This window comes from Protopterus annectens, chromosome 10.part0 (assembly GCF_019279795.1).
Source record: "Protopterus annectens isolate FY-2018-M chromosome 10.part0, PAN1.0, whole genome shotgun sequence".
NCBI classification, from domain to species: domain Eukaryota; kingdom Metazoa; phylum Chordata; order Ceratodontiformes; family Protopteridae; genus Protopterus; species Protopterus annectens.
The window spans coordinates 1,282,982,747-1,282,998,521 of record NC_056744.1 but is presented as its reverse complement, the minus strand read 5'-3'; positions in this window follow the sequence as shown (position 1 = coordinate 1,282,998,521).

Sequence of the window (15,775 nt, the reverse complement as noted above, 5' to 3'; positions counted from 1 at the left end):
ATTTAAGTTGCAGGGGGTGCATTGTTTTAGTTAATTTTTTTTGCAGCACTTTGTAGTTTTGAGATTCCAGAATCTCGATGTTTTGATTTTGCTGTATCAAAACTCAAGATTTCGGGCTTTCAAAATTACAATGTGGACCCCTCACTGTCAGCCTGGGTGCTACTAGTACTCATCACTGCCCATGCAGTCACTCTGTCCAAGGGAACATCAGTACCCACAAGCAGTTGTGGCTCATCTTTGGTCTCACTGCTACAGGGTAGCTCCCTCCCTAAAGTAACCACCTCACCAGTCCTGGCTGCAAGTGTGCAGTCTGTCTGGGTCTCCTCCAGGGTACCAGACCCACATGCTTGTCTCCAAGCATGGCTGTGTGTAACTACATGCACACACAGTACTACATTATCAAAATCATTCCCTATCAGGACATCTGCAGGGATAACCTCAAAACACTTACTTGCTGGCTTCCTTTTCCACCCTCCCAGTCAAGGTGAACGCTAGCCAAAGGTATTTGGAATGGGGTCCCTTATAAAGCTCTGACTGGAGTAGACTGCCCAAGCAAGTAGTGCTCCTTCTCTAACCATGGCAGGCTTCACAATAGTTAGGTCAGAGGATGTGTCTCTCTTAGCCATGGCCCCTTTCCCATTCACTAGGTGACTCTGTAGTCAGGCACACTGATGTCCCACTCACCAGGCTGAACAAGGAGAAAATTACAGTCAGCTGACTGTCGGGTGCCAGGATCCACCACATAACACATGCACTCAAGTCACTCCACAACAAGTACAAATATGACTCTGTCATTTTCCATGTTGGAGTGAATGACTTGAGACATACCTCCCTGGACTACATGAAAAGAGACATGAAAGAGCTGTCAGATCATGTGGCCCAGGCAGGTATGACCCTAGCCCTGAGTAGCATCCTGCCTTCACCCAGAATGATACCACAGTATAAGGACAAAATGATTGACTTCAACAATTGGCTAAGCTTCTGGTGTCATTCAAAGGGGATTCAGTATCTGTCTGCCTAGGACGACATGATCGACAGACCACGATGCTTTGCCAGAGATGGTCTGCACCTGTTGCCCCTGGGATTCAGGTTACTGGCTAAGGCTCTTGCTACCCCATATAGTGCCTTTTTTAGGCAAAGTTTAAAAGAGAAAACTATCACTATAACAGGTACAAGCATGCAAAATCTGATGGTAATGCTACTCAGTGGTAGAAGTCTAAACCTCAAAATGCACTCTCTCGAGGCATTCCTAAAAATGGAGAGAACATCAATATCTGTGCAGTAACTGAGACCTAGTTCAAGGATCCAGAGAGCACCCCTGCAATACCAGGCTCCAACTCTTACCACACCTTTCGGCCACCAAACCAGGATCAAAACACTAAAGGTGGAGGAGTGTCCATATTCACCAAGGTTATTCACACCACCAGGCTAGCTGACCACACAATGCATCTGAAATTCTCCAGGCGCAACTAACACTAGGTAAGACTGCAATCCAAATTGTAGCTTGCTACAGATCCCCCACTATGCCCCAAGATTCTCACTACACCTTTCTAAACATACTGGAAAATATTAAAATATAACCACACCCTAATACTGGGTGACTTCAACTACCCTGCCATTAACTGGGAAAACTACTCGTGTACCAACACCTTTGCCCAACGGTTCTTGGAATTCATAAATTCCAATGCCCTGGATCAGCTAATCCATTGTCTCACCAGGGGCTCCAATATCCTAGACCTGGTCATTACCAACATGGGAAATTGATGCTCCACACCTATGGTCACCCCCTTGTTGGTCAGGTCAGACCATAAGCTAATCGCCCTTAACATCCACATACCACCCCCCACCCCCAGTAAGGAAACCTCCATAAAAAAAACTTCTCCAAAGCTAACTTCATGCTACTTAAGTCACAAGTGATAAACTTCATGACACCCATGCAGACGGGAACTGAAAGTTCAACTGCTGAGTCCTACACTAAGGCACTGTATGAGCACATCCACTCATGCATGAATAGTGCCATCCCAAATAGAACCAAGATGCTCTCCTCCAAAAATATGAAGCCAATCTGGTGGTCCCCTGCCACAAACAAACTTTACAACAAAAGGAAGAAACTGTTGCAGAAAAGAGGAAAATCCCAGGATGCAAAAAATTCCCTTACCAGCCTCAGTAAGAAGCTGAGATCTCTCATAAAATCCTCCAAAGCTAGTTACGAAAATAAAATTGTCAAAGATTCCAAAGACAACCACAAGGCATTCTGTAACTATGTCAAGAATCTAAATGGCAATGCTCAGATCTACTCTGAGCTACAACAGAATGGCATTAAATATACTGATCCTAAGGATGCTGCCAATATCCTGGCAGATCGATTTAGTGCCAGCTTCACCCCTCTCTCACCCCCTAAATGGCCCATCTCAATACTGGAAGATTGCCAAATTCTGGTAATAACGGCCACACAGGTAAAAAACGCACTCTCCAAAGCTAAGAATACAGCATCCATGGGACCAGATGACATCCCGGGCTGTGTACTACATGAGCTACAAAATGAACTGGCACCTCACCTAAGTGTCATGTTTAATCATAGCCTCACCTCAGGCTTCGTGCCCACTGAGTGGTGCACAGCTACAGTTATCCCACTCCACAAGGGGGGATCCACCTTAGATCCTGGGAACTACCGCCCCATCCATCTGATGAGCCTGATCTGCAAGGCCATGGAACGTATTATCATGGAACTTATAAACAAAGACTTAGGCAACCTTCAAACACTGGACCCCACCCAATTTGGGTTCGTGAAGGGCCGATCTTGTCTCCTGAACCTGATTGACTTCTTCGAATCAGTCTCCAGAGCCATGGACAAGAGTAAGGTGGTCCACACAGCCTATCTGGACCTTGCCAAGGCCTTTGACACCATCCCCCACTCTGGAATCATAAATAAACTTACTAAGCTGGGCATTAATCCCTACATCACTCGATGGGTTGCCAACTGGCTTACTGACAGAACCCACACTGTAAAAGTAGCTGACTTCAAATCCAGCTTCAGACAAGTGGAGTAACTCAAGGTTCAGTCCTGGGACCACTCTTGTTTGGCATCTACTTCTCTGACATACAAGCCAATACTAAGGGACTCTGGCTAACAAAGTGCGCAGATGACTGCAAAGTGGGAGCCATTATTGAATCTCCAAATGATGTGGATACTCCACAAAAGGGCCTTACAGAAACAGATGCTTGGTGCCAGAGCCATGGGCTCAAGCTCAGTGCCAAGAAATGTATAGTTATCCCCTTTGGGAAAAAACATGTACCCGCGAATTACCACATAGGTGGCAGTACACTAAACACCAAAATTGTGATAAGAGACTTAGGGACACAGGTGGACAGTGGTCTCACCTTCGATAACCACATCACCACAGCAGTCAGAAATCCTTCTATGTGGCACACTTCATCACTAAGGGATTTTCATCCAGAAAAAATTAGGTCATTGTCCCACTGTACTCATCCCTCATTAGACCCATTATAGAATACAATGCTGCATTTGGTATGTACCTCTCAAGACACCTGCATCAACTGGAAAGGCTGCAGAAATACCTCACTAAAAGAATCACAGGCCTAAAGCAGATGCCCTATGCTGACCACCTTAAAAAACTCCAGCTATACTCTGTGGCGTATCGTCTACTCAGAGGAGATCTCTGCTTAACAAACAAGGCCATGTCAAACCCAGAGTTTTTGGACATGCTACACTTAAAGAAATCCCAATCCCTCAGAGCCACATGCTCCAGGGATCTAAACCTTGTCATCACAATAAGCAAAACATGAGGGAGGGATATGTTCCTGATCCAGAGACTCCCCAGACTCTGGAATAGACTGCTCATACATGTCAAGCAGAGCGCCTCTTTGGCCCTCTTCAAAAGGAACCTTGATGATTGGATGGGAGAAAGGAAATTCACCCCGGGGATCACGTGAGTCGCCCTGCTAGACAGGGGTCCAGGAAGTAAATAGTGTGGGAAGAAATAGCCAGGGAATTGTTATGGTTAGGTTTGTATAGGTCCTATGGCCAATAGCCTAGTACCAACCTATGAACCTATGTAGATAAGAAGCATCGCAGTAGGATTCAAACACTACTTCCTCTAAAGAATGTAATATAATACTTCATACCTCAAGAGTACGAGTTCTGAAACTGCCTCATGAGACAAAGGAGGTAAAAGGAGATGTCAAAATGATAAGCAATAGAATTAAGTTGATACCCTAAGAGTTGGTAGGATATTTCTCTTAAAAGGCACTTCAAACTGCAGAGACCTGATTTCTGTTGTGTGATTGAATAAATTATTGCATACCTCTGAAAGATCCAAGTGATTTACTGAAATGTAGGTTTTGCAGTTTAGTTAAGAGAAATTGCCATTTTAATTTTAATATTTAACCTGAATTGCCATGAAAAGTTACCGTGATGAAAAATACAATCGCCTTCATTTAAGAAAATACTTTGATTATTATAGAAGTTTCTCTCTTAAACATACTCAGTTACTCTTTGGTGCTAATGATCTAATACATAAGGTACTATATAATGCATGGAGTTTTAAATAAACATTTGAAGCTATATAATGAACTGTTCCCGCTCTGCTCTTGTGAATATTGTTAGCCATCCTGACTCTGTCATGACCTCTTCTTCTTTCCAATCTGCCTGTTTATTACCAGGTGTTATTTGTCTCCTTTGATGATTTCTTGCATTGTTTCCCTCACTCTACGTGGTAGACAGGTTCACTTGATAACAAAGCCAAAAAAAAAATCCTTCAGAGATATATACAAAATAAAGCCAGTGTTAAAATTATGCTGGTAGAACACATAAATTATGCACAGTAGGAGTTGCAAGCACTTTTTTTAAATGCATTGTTAGAAATATGCATATTTCCTACATGTTAACCGTGCATTCTTGAGTCTTGTACTGAAAAATTTGTTCAGATAAAATCTGTATGTTACTCATTTTGGTAAGGTACAGCTAGAGTTTCCATTTACACTATTATGCCCTGCTAGGTGAAAAACATCCATTCCAGGCAATTGGCCCATTCATTCCCTATCACCGGATCAATAGTTCATAGGTTCATAGTGTACTAGGCTAACGACCACTATGGCTTTTTTAATCCTAGCCATGCACCCCAAATCTCTGACATGTTCTGGTACCCTTGCTAAGTGTAGCAGGGAGATGGAAGATTTACAAGCAGGGACCTGGGAGATGAACCACTTACAAGCAGACCATTTCTTTTAGAGAAATAGGTGCCAAACCAGGGATGGATTTCCTGTTCCCTTTGCAATTGTATAATTTACACGTGAATCGGGTTAGGAAGGAATTCTACTTCACATATGGATGGAAAGCCTGTTTCAGAGAAGGGGTAGTCTCTGGGATACATACCTGTTTCTCCAGCACGTCCTATTTATACCACAGATGAGGTTTGAGTCTTTAGAATGGGTAATTCTGGTGGTGTTTGTTTTGCAGATATGTAGTAGGTCCATTAGGTTAGGGTCTGACAATGCCTTGTATACCAGGCATAGATCTCCCCTCAACAGTCCTGTAGGAGACAGAACACAGGAATAGGGCTTTGAGGTGTTCTACATAGGACATGTTACTTCCTCCCTGTATCCTTTTAGTGAGGAACCTCTATGGATGCCCCAGTTTTTCAATGTGCTAGTTAGATACATACCAAAGGGGGTATTTACTCAATTTTAGGTCTGATGAATGCTGAATACAGTGGGAAAATGACTTACTTGCACTGAGATGTCATACTTTTGTTTATAAGTTGCACAAAATAGAATGATTTCCTAACTGCTGTAGACACGTGATGGTCAAAGGCTAGATTACTGTCTGTTTGTGTCCTCTAGTCTTAGGGATTTGTTGCCAACATAACAATTATCTGCATTGGATGAATTCCTGAAGGATGCTTTATGCATTTCTTGGCATTTAGTTTTAGTCCATGGTTCTGACACAAGTTATATGTCTGTGTCAGCCTTACTTGGAGAACATTAGTGTTGGTTGGAAATTCTATTACTGCTCCTAATTTGAAATTAGGTACTAATTTGGTCAGCCAGAGACTCTTGACATTGGCCTTGACTTCAGAGAGGTAAATGCCAAAAAGAAGCAGTCCTAGGACTAATCCCTGAAGAAATTTGCTTGTGACTGACCTCTTTGTAGATGTGGAGTCTCCATTTCTAACTTCCTGGGTCCTGTCTGTGAGCCTAATGCATGTAATGTGGTTATCCACCAGGTGACATAAGGGTTTATACCTACCTCTTGAATTTGTCAACAATGCCAGAGTGGGTTATTGTATAAAATGAAATGCTCTGGCCAGGTCAAGGTAGGGAGTGTGAATCATTATGCCCTCATCCATTGTTTTGGTGATCTTCTCAAAGAAGTCCACCAGAATGAGTGGGCCTGACTTGCCTTTGATGAAATCAAACTGGATTGAGTCTAGTGAGTGGCGGTTTCCTGTGTCATTATTGATCATTTACATTGCAATTATTTCCATGTAAATAATCAGTATTGACATAGGAACCTCCAGACTCTGGACCAGCGCAGTTTGGTTTCATTCTTAGTTGATAAGAAGAGGCCATTATTCCGGCAGCTAACAGGAGTGGATTCTGTTTTTGCTGCAGCCCTATGTCCCCAAATAACACTCACTTGATAGAGCAAAGGAAAGGGCATTCGATGGGTTGTCCACAATGGACATTCCCTCACTTCCATCAAGCTTACCATCCACCAGCACTATAGAATATAAGGTAGTTTCCCTGGTCTCTGCTAGGGAAATCATAGAGTCAGGCACTTACATTATTCTTATGGGCTCTAATAAGGTCATAAAAAGGCCATAGCTAGTGGAATATTAATTTTTAGCTTTTATGTTTTACCATGGCTCAAGTGGCATTGTTTATTCTTCAGTCACGGTGCTGAAATGTTTTTTTCAGGTGGAATTTGTATATTTCCCATGAAGCTTTGTTAAGGTGGTGCTAGCAAATGTCTTTGTACACAGGTTCACTTGATAGTCAGCTTCCAATCACTGCAGAACTAACCTGCAACATATTGCTGTTGTGTAGGTTTATGTCTCTTTTCAAAACATTTACATAGTGTGTTTTAAGTTGTGGTCATACTATGTGACAAATTAGAATTTGTCAAATGGCAGTGTATGGGACTACTTTTGTGATACCACTTTTAAGCTCTAAGATCCTTGCCAATAACAATGACAAAGCAAATGTTTCTAGAAGGTGCTGCAGTAGCTCTGATTGATGAGATATATGGTCACAGGATGCCAACCTTCCACTTGGATGTAATGCAGATCTTGCAAGACTAACATTGTTCAAGACACTATTTTCTGTGAAGCTTGTTAGACAATGTAAAAATAATATGCCGAGAGCAAAGTAAGGAGCGGTACAATAAAAACAAGCTTGTTAGACAAATCTGGCTCATTGAGTTGTACTCATATGAGTTATGCTGCATACCTTTTCATTTTTCTGATGTTTTTATGTTTACCTTTATATTGGACTGCAAGAATGATGTTTGTCTGTGAACTGTTTCAAGAAATTATGTTCTTGTTGTGCTTGTATCTGTATTCTTTCAGATTATACATGAAAACTTGCACTCTTTGTGTTAATGTGCAATTATTATAATCTGCTAAATAAAAGTGAGTAAGTAAGCATGGGACCATGACAGAGCAACTTCATTTCTCTGTCCATGTTGTTGCACCCATACATCAAAACGATGCAGACACTGTTGCAGCTGGACATAATCACCTTGTTGTTTACCCTAGTGATGCCCCAGGTATTTCTGATGGATCATTCTAGCAATGTCTCTAGGCATTTAGTATATTCTCATCATATTTATATTAGTAATTATAAAAGCATGTTCAATATGAGAAAATGAAAGATTTCATGTTAAAGCTTATATGATAGGTTACACAATTGCATTGATAACTGACCATTGTTTGGTGCAACAGAAGAGATAATACATGCTCATTTATTAATACTGACATAATTTTCATATTTATTTTCTTAACCAAGGTATACATGCAAAACTGCTTTGCCTCACATGAAAGCTCATAGCTGGATGAACAAAATGATAATAACAGTATGTGTGTAACTCATGCTTTTACTGAGTTATTGTAAGTTGTTTACAGTGCAGCTAAAACTAATATTTACTGTTATTGTAACTTACAAACTTCATTTGGAGATATAGAATCTAATGAATGTGGCAGCTGTAAAGACTATCTCTTGATGAACAATTTATAATTTACATTTATTTAGTAAGATTTATGGTTCTTGATGTATGAACATTTATTTGAAATGTAAAGATATAACTTAATTTTGTCAAAAGATTCCATTTTGCATTTAGTAAATTACCAATAACATGTATTTAATTATAGGAGTTAACTGATATAATCTAGAAGAAAAGTTTTACTTTCAGTGGAGCCCCAGCAAGATAGTATTCATCGTGTACAGCTGAATAACTAAAAGGCTGCTAAGGACACTATATATATATATATATATATATATATATATATATATATATATATCTATATATATATATATATATATATATATATATATATATATATATATATGCTTCATATATACATTTTAGCATATACAACACAAGTAAAACAGAAAAGATACAATTATCATAACCACAACATTTATAACTGTAGCCTTTAATGAAATAAGGCAATACTGAGGAAATGATCTCAAATTTCCTGCTAGAGGCAAATCCACTCCACATGGTAGGTGATGATAATCCTTTCGTCCTCTAACAATAAAGCTCATTAGTCAGCCGGCCAGATAGCTTCAAATATCTGAAGGTCTTTTATCATTTAGAACATTACTCACTAGCTCAGTTATTGAACAGTTTTTTAAAAGTGGTCTGAAGGCTAAATCATTCAGTGCCATGTCATTGTCTATTTGCCTTAAATCAGAAGCTCTAGTTATCAAACTGTGAGACTGTCTTGTAAATATACCAGTCGCACAAAGTATGCATCAGGCCAGAGCAGTTTATGAAGAGGCACATCTATGATGCAGCACTGAAACATGTTAGTGATAAATAGAAATATTTGTCATGTTACATAAAAATGCATGTCTTGGTTTATACACGGTGTTAAAAGTAGTGCAACATACGATAAGCATATTGAAGTACAGCTCAGGAACAGTGAGGAACAAAAGGTAAGGCATGCTGTTAGTCAGAATAACAGCAATAGGAAAACTTAATAAGCAGCATATGCTCCATAGCAAAATGTTCTACCCTGGCTAGAAATACATAATGCACTCATGTATACAACCCCTGGACAGTAAATGAAGCACACAAGGCAGCAGTAAAACGGATGCTGCAATAGAAATGCACAATGCAACAAGCAGAATCAACTCACCTGACCAGAAGCAGATAAAATCAAACTCAAGCTGAAAGAATAATAGAAAACACAGTCAGAAACAACCATAATACATTACTGCAAACTTGGATGATTTTATATCTGTCTATCTATCTATATATGTCTGGCTGGGTGTGTGTTTATATATATATATATATATATATATATATATATATGGGTCTATCTTAGTACATCGACATTTCACAATACTGAAAACGGATTCACCGACACCATAATATCGAAAGTCACGTTACCGACGCCAGAAGATCGACAAGGCAGAAGACCGACGGAGGAAGACACCGACGCTGAGAAGCTGCGATGGGGAAAGGATATGTAAGTCTGCGGTAGTGACGGACGATAGGGTGCGAGTAAGGTAAGTGTGCGATGCTGGTGTTTAGTAGGGGTAGCGGTGGGATAAGTGAGTTAGGGTTAGGCGGGGGTTAGGTGAGTGTGCGAGTAAGGTAAGTGTGCGATGTTGGTGTTTTGTAGGGGTAGGGGTGGGATAAGTGAGTTAGGGTTAGGGCGCGGGTTAGGTGAGTGTGCGAGTAAGGTAAGTGTGCGATGTTGGTGTTTTGTAGGGGTAGGGGTGGGTTAAGTGAGTTAGGGTTAGGGCGCGGGTTAGGTGAGTGTGCGATAGTGACGGACCTTAGGGTAAGGGTTTGGGTCAGGGTTGTGGATAGTTGTGTATGTATGGGTTAGTGTTTGTTTGTAAGGATTTTAGTGTGCTTGTGTTGTGTGTGTGAGTGTTGGATAGGGATGTGTTTTGTTTGTTGGTATGTTGTGTCGGGTGTATGCGATGTCGTGTTTGTGAACTGTCGATCTTCTGGCGTCGGTTAAATGACTTTCGATGTTTTGGTGTCGGTTAATTCGTTTCGGTATTGTGAAATGTCGATGTACTAAGATAGATCCATATATATATATATATATATATATATATATATATATATATATATATATATATATATATATATATATGTATATATACACACACACACACAAACATACATTTATTACATATATATATATATATATATATATATATATATATATATATATATATGTGTGTGTGTGTGTGTGTGTGTGTGTGTATGCCCCCTGCTTTTGACCACAACCACATGTACATTTGTAAGCACAGGGGTATGACTTAATGTTGATAGCATGGATGGCTGAACAAATACAGGTAAATGGAGTTGTAGGAGGGTTAAGACCGTGTGCATGTGTGTGTGTGTGTGTGTGTGTGTGTGTGTGTGTGTGTGTGTGTGTGTGTGTGTGTGTGTGTGTGTGTGTGTGTGTGTGTGTTTGGGAGTTAGGGTAAACATCGATGATGAGTGAAGGTTGGGTGTTAGGGTCGAGGATGAGTGAAGGTTGTGTGTTGTGTGTTTGTATGTGAGTTTGTACATTTTAGGGTAAGGGTTAAATTAGGGGATACATATAGTGCTGTATGTGTGTGTCTGTGAATGTTTGTGTGTCTGAGTCTGCCTTGGGTAGTGACAATGTTACAGGAAAGTTTTAATGACATTAAGGTGTAGGGTTAGGGTTGGGGGAACAGGCAGCATTATTTATTTTTTTTATTTATTTATTTACATTTGTTTACCGGGAAATTCCGGCTGGACGCAGGTCCTTTTTCAGTGGATGCCCAGGGAGAAAAGCTCCACATCATGTACATGATAAATAGAGATACAAAGTTGCAGCAATAGTAAACAACATTACAGGTTGCTGGCTTTAATACAATGACAAGATATTGATTATCAACAGTGTATACAGTAAATGTTACAGGGCGGCCACGGTGGTGCAGTGGTTAGTGTTGCCACCTCACAGCAAGAGGTTCTCCAGTTCAATTCTCAGCTGGGGTGCCTTATGTGTGGAGTCTGCATGCCCTCCCTGTGGTCACGTGGGTTTCCTCCGGGTGCTCTGGTTTCCTCCCACATCCCAAAGACATGCAGTAAGTGGATTGGACACTCTAAATTGGCCCTAGGTGTGAGTGTGTGCATGTGTGTGCCTTCTGTGGATGGTTGGGCGCCGGGCTGGCAACTCAACACTGCAAAACTCCACTGCCAATCATGCGCAGACAGATGATCCGCTGTGGCGACCCCTAACCGGGAAAAAGCCGAAAGAAGAAGATATACAGTAAATGTTGCAAGTTAAGATAGTTTCTTTTCATTTATAATATTAGTAACTAAGTTGTTAGACAAGATGTTAAAGTATGTAAAGACAGCTAGCTATTTCTGACTGTGGTTAGTAGTGACAGTAGTATAGTTGGGTTAAGAGTCTAGGTGGGGGGAAGGTAAGGGTTGGGAGTTAGTCTAGATTAGAACAAGGACAAAGCCAGTGCAAATTTAAGTGTAATTTGAGCGCATTAGGGTTAACACCTATTACTAAGGTGGTTCTAGTTGGCAAAGCTTTCAATAGAAGATGAAATGCAAAGTATCCACTTCAAACTTAAAACCGGAGCAAAGGGCATATGGCAGATAAAGAAATATGGACATGCCAGCAAATAAAGTTGTGGCACTGCTCATACAACAGCAAAAATGAAGAGAATGGATGTAGCAGAAGGCATACTATATTAGCTCTCCAATGATCCCTTTAAGCAGGACATGTTTATGTTGCTCAGCTCTTGTAAGTAGTGGCTTCCTGATGTTCAGCACTAGTAATAAGCTCCAGGACCTGGGGATATCGATAATTATCTGTTCTGCAAGATCCTGCAGGTATTGAGAATACAGATGTCAGTTACAGGACCCTCACTAATTTAGCAACATAAATGACACCTGCATGACCTTGCACAGTCACAATTTGGGAATATAAATATAAATAACAGCTAAGTGACCCTGCATAAGATCCATTTGAGAATATAGATAACACCTACAGGACCCTTTTGGATTACACATGGTACCTATTTGACCTTAAACAAGTACCACTTCAGAATACAGATGTTATCTCTAGAACCCCATACAAGTACAATTTAAGAATACAGATGACACCTGCAGGGCCTTGCACAATCCCCATTTAGGAATATAGATGGCACCTACAAGACCTTGCATAAGTACCATTTGGGAATATAGATGGTACCAACAGGACCATTTAGGGTTATACATGACACCTACATGACCTCGAACAAGTACCATTTCAGAATAAAGAACACTTTTAGGACCCTGCATTAGTACATTTTTTTATTCTTTTTTTATAATTTTCAGAGTAAAAAACAAAACAGAAGTTAACTTCTGTTTTATATCTCACATAAATTGACAATAATAATGTTAAACTTAAACACTTTATCACAAAATAGTAACAACACATCAATTAATACACTACAGATCATAGATCATTTGTGACTCTTACACATATCATGTAGCCCTCCCCCCGTTCCTCTTTCCCAAGTGTAATTAAAAACTATGAACCATTTCCCATTCCTTGCATATTTTATCTTTCTTGTATGTACTTTCTGTGTGCTAAGTACTCTGAAAAAAGTCCTGAAGTTGTTGCTTCCTATTTTATATTTCTTCCATATTATCTTTCCTTTCCATGCTTTCACAACAATGTTCCTAACCCATCCTCCTAGCAGCAGAATAATACTCATTTAAATAAGGCTATGCATTCTTTTCACTCCGAACCCTAAGAGACAAATCCTTCAACTCTTCAGAACTGTCCACTGAGATATGCTCCAACACTCACTTAATACATCATTCCAACACTGGCACATCAAAGAACAGTGCCAGAACATATAAATATAACCTGTTCCAGCTTCTCCTCCTCTCCAATATTAGCAGTTCTATATCATCTGTGGAAAAAAAATGCATCTGCAGATTCCATATCACCAGCAGGACTTTTAATCTGCCACCCATTTTAAAACACAACTGCCACTGCTTCTCTGGAAAAACTTACTACCTCCTTTTCCCACCATATCAACTTTGATTTCTCCATTTCCTTTCTTAATACATTTAATGATAACATTGCATACATCTTAGTACACACCCATTTGGATTGCCCCTTCAGTAATCTTTACAAATCACCATCTTGCTATCCTCTCTCATCAACATCTGACTCATTCCCATATTTCTCAACCAACTATTTATAGCATGCTTCAATTTCCTGATTGGTAAACTGAACTGATCCTTTAAAGAATTCCAATCTAAAAACTCATAGCCACCTGCTGAGATGTTCCACATCACTTGTGCTATAATTTTAATTCCCCTTTCCTCGCATTTTTGCCAGTATAGTTCTCTGCCCGATACTTTGATACTGTGATTATTACAAAGACCCACTCTTAAGATGCCAGTCTCCCCTGGGCAACTCTTTATCAGCTGCGTGAATTTACCCTAAATTTGATTGACCATGTATCTCTGCTTGCTAGTATCCTACAGTCCAGGATATGCACTAAAATCATTGATTTTAATAGTTGCCATAGCTGATGCTAGTGAATACAGCTCAGAAAATTTGGCATCCCAATGCATGAGTAGAATTTAAGAATATTGAGGACATCAACAGGATATTGCATGAATACCATTTGGGAATATACATGGCATCTTTAAGATCCTGAACAAGTAACATTTGGGACTTTAGATCTCACTTACAGGACCTTACACAAGCACTGCCTGGGAATATAGATGGCATCTCACTTACAGGACCTTACACAAGCACTGCCTGGGAATATAGATGACCATCTCACTTACAGGACCTTACACAAGCACTGCCTGGGAATACAGATGACTTCTCACTTACAGGACCTTACACATGCACTGCCTGGGAATATAGATGACACCTTCGGAACACTGTCTGTACTCTTCAGGCAAATGACTACTATCCATGCACATTGTGGACTGTACAGTAATAGTAAATTGCTTCCACAGCTTTATGTCTTGATATGAAAAAATCCAGGGACTCCAGTGAGGCAACTGTTGATGGCTCCATATGAAATCATGTGAGTAAAAATTGTGAGTGTCAGAAGTCTGAAATATACATTGCCATTTAAAAAAAATACAGCAAATATACTACCAAAGTAGTTTTTGCATTGGGAGTTCACTCATCCTACACTCCCCCACAACATGGAGGACGGCACCCCCCCCTTACCCCTGCAGTCTATTTATAAATACCGTGATTTTAAGGGAATAAAACTGTAGTCTTAGTATATACTCCCTGCCATAAATGCTTGGCGTTCCACTATTACAAGAGTTAAAGCTGCAGTCCATGGAATTTCAGCAGACATCACTGATGCATTGAAGGTTCTTTCAAATGTGTGCTTGGTTTATTTATTTTGAGTAGGGAAATGGTAAGTGTATTGGATCACTTGGGCCCATTTTATCCATAACATAGCTACAGTAAATATTGTATAACAATTGGATGGCAAGTGACAACATAGCCAAGGTAATACAAATGCTATACAAAGTATGTAACCAATAATGAAATAGTAATGTTATTGAGAAGGTTATGGTTAAAGTAATTAGAAAAAAATGAGTCAAGAAGTTAAGGTAGGATAGGTCCTCCATCTTATATCGGTGAGGGTCAAAAACAGCTGTGCTGGGCAGTAATACAAGAGATATAAAAAAGTTGACAAAAAAGTAAGATTCACCATTTGTCACAACATGAATCATATAAAGCATCCATTTGTCACAACATGAATCATATAAAGCATCCATTTGTCACAACATGAATCATATAAAGCATGACAAAGTAGAGGAGCAGAAAAGCTGATTATCTCACATCATTGATCAGATTAGCTATGCAGTGGGACTATGTAATGCTTTAACTCTTTTAAAAGCTGAGTGGGTTTGAAGGGTATAAATAGATGTGGGCTGTTGTTTATTTGAGTTAAAAAGCAAGTTTGCGTGATTTAGAGTATCTTAGTAAGGGTGGTTAAAATGAAGGAGTGTGGAAGGGAGACTAGTAGAAAGGTTGAATCCATGTGATGGGTAGTGATTTACATTGAGCATGTTGTAGAGTAACATAGAATCAAGTTACTTTTGTACATATTGGATAGACACTCTTATAAGACCTAGGAGGGATGCAGCCATTTTGCTGAAGGCAAATTGAAATATGCTTTTATTAGTTTACCACAGGTGAGAAGTGGGCGATAATATTCCATGTATGGGTGCGAGAGTGTTTTTTACTGAAGATGTCTGTGACATGAAAATGTTTTATTTTGCAGATTGGCAATGGGGTAAATAAAAAGACAGAATAGTTTAGTGTTAAACGTATGCATTTGAAAGCACATTATTTCCAGTGAGGGGAGTCTACCATTCTGGATTAAATTTGAAGGTCCTAGTTAAGGTGCTAAAAATATTGCCTACTTTTGTGCAATACTTGATTTTTACCATGGAGAAAAAGGGATCAATCTGGAAAACAACCATGCCATTAATATAGAAGCATCCCAAATGGGCAGATGATAAATCAGCAAGTAA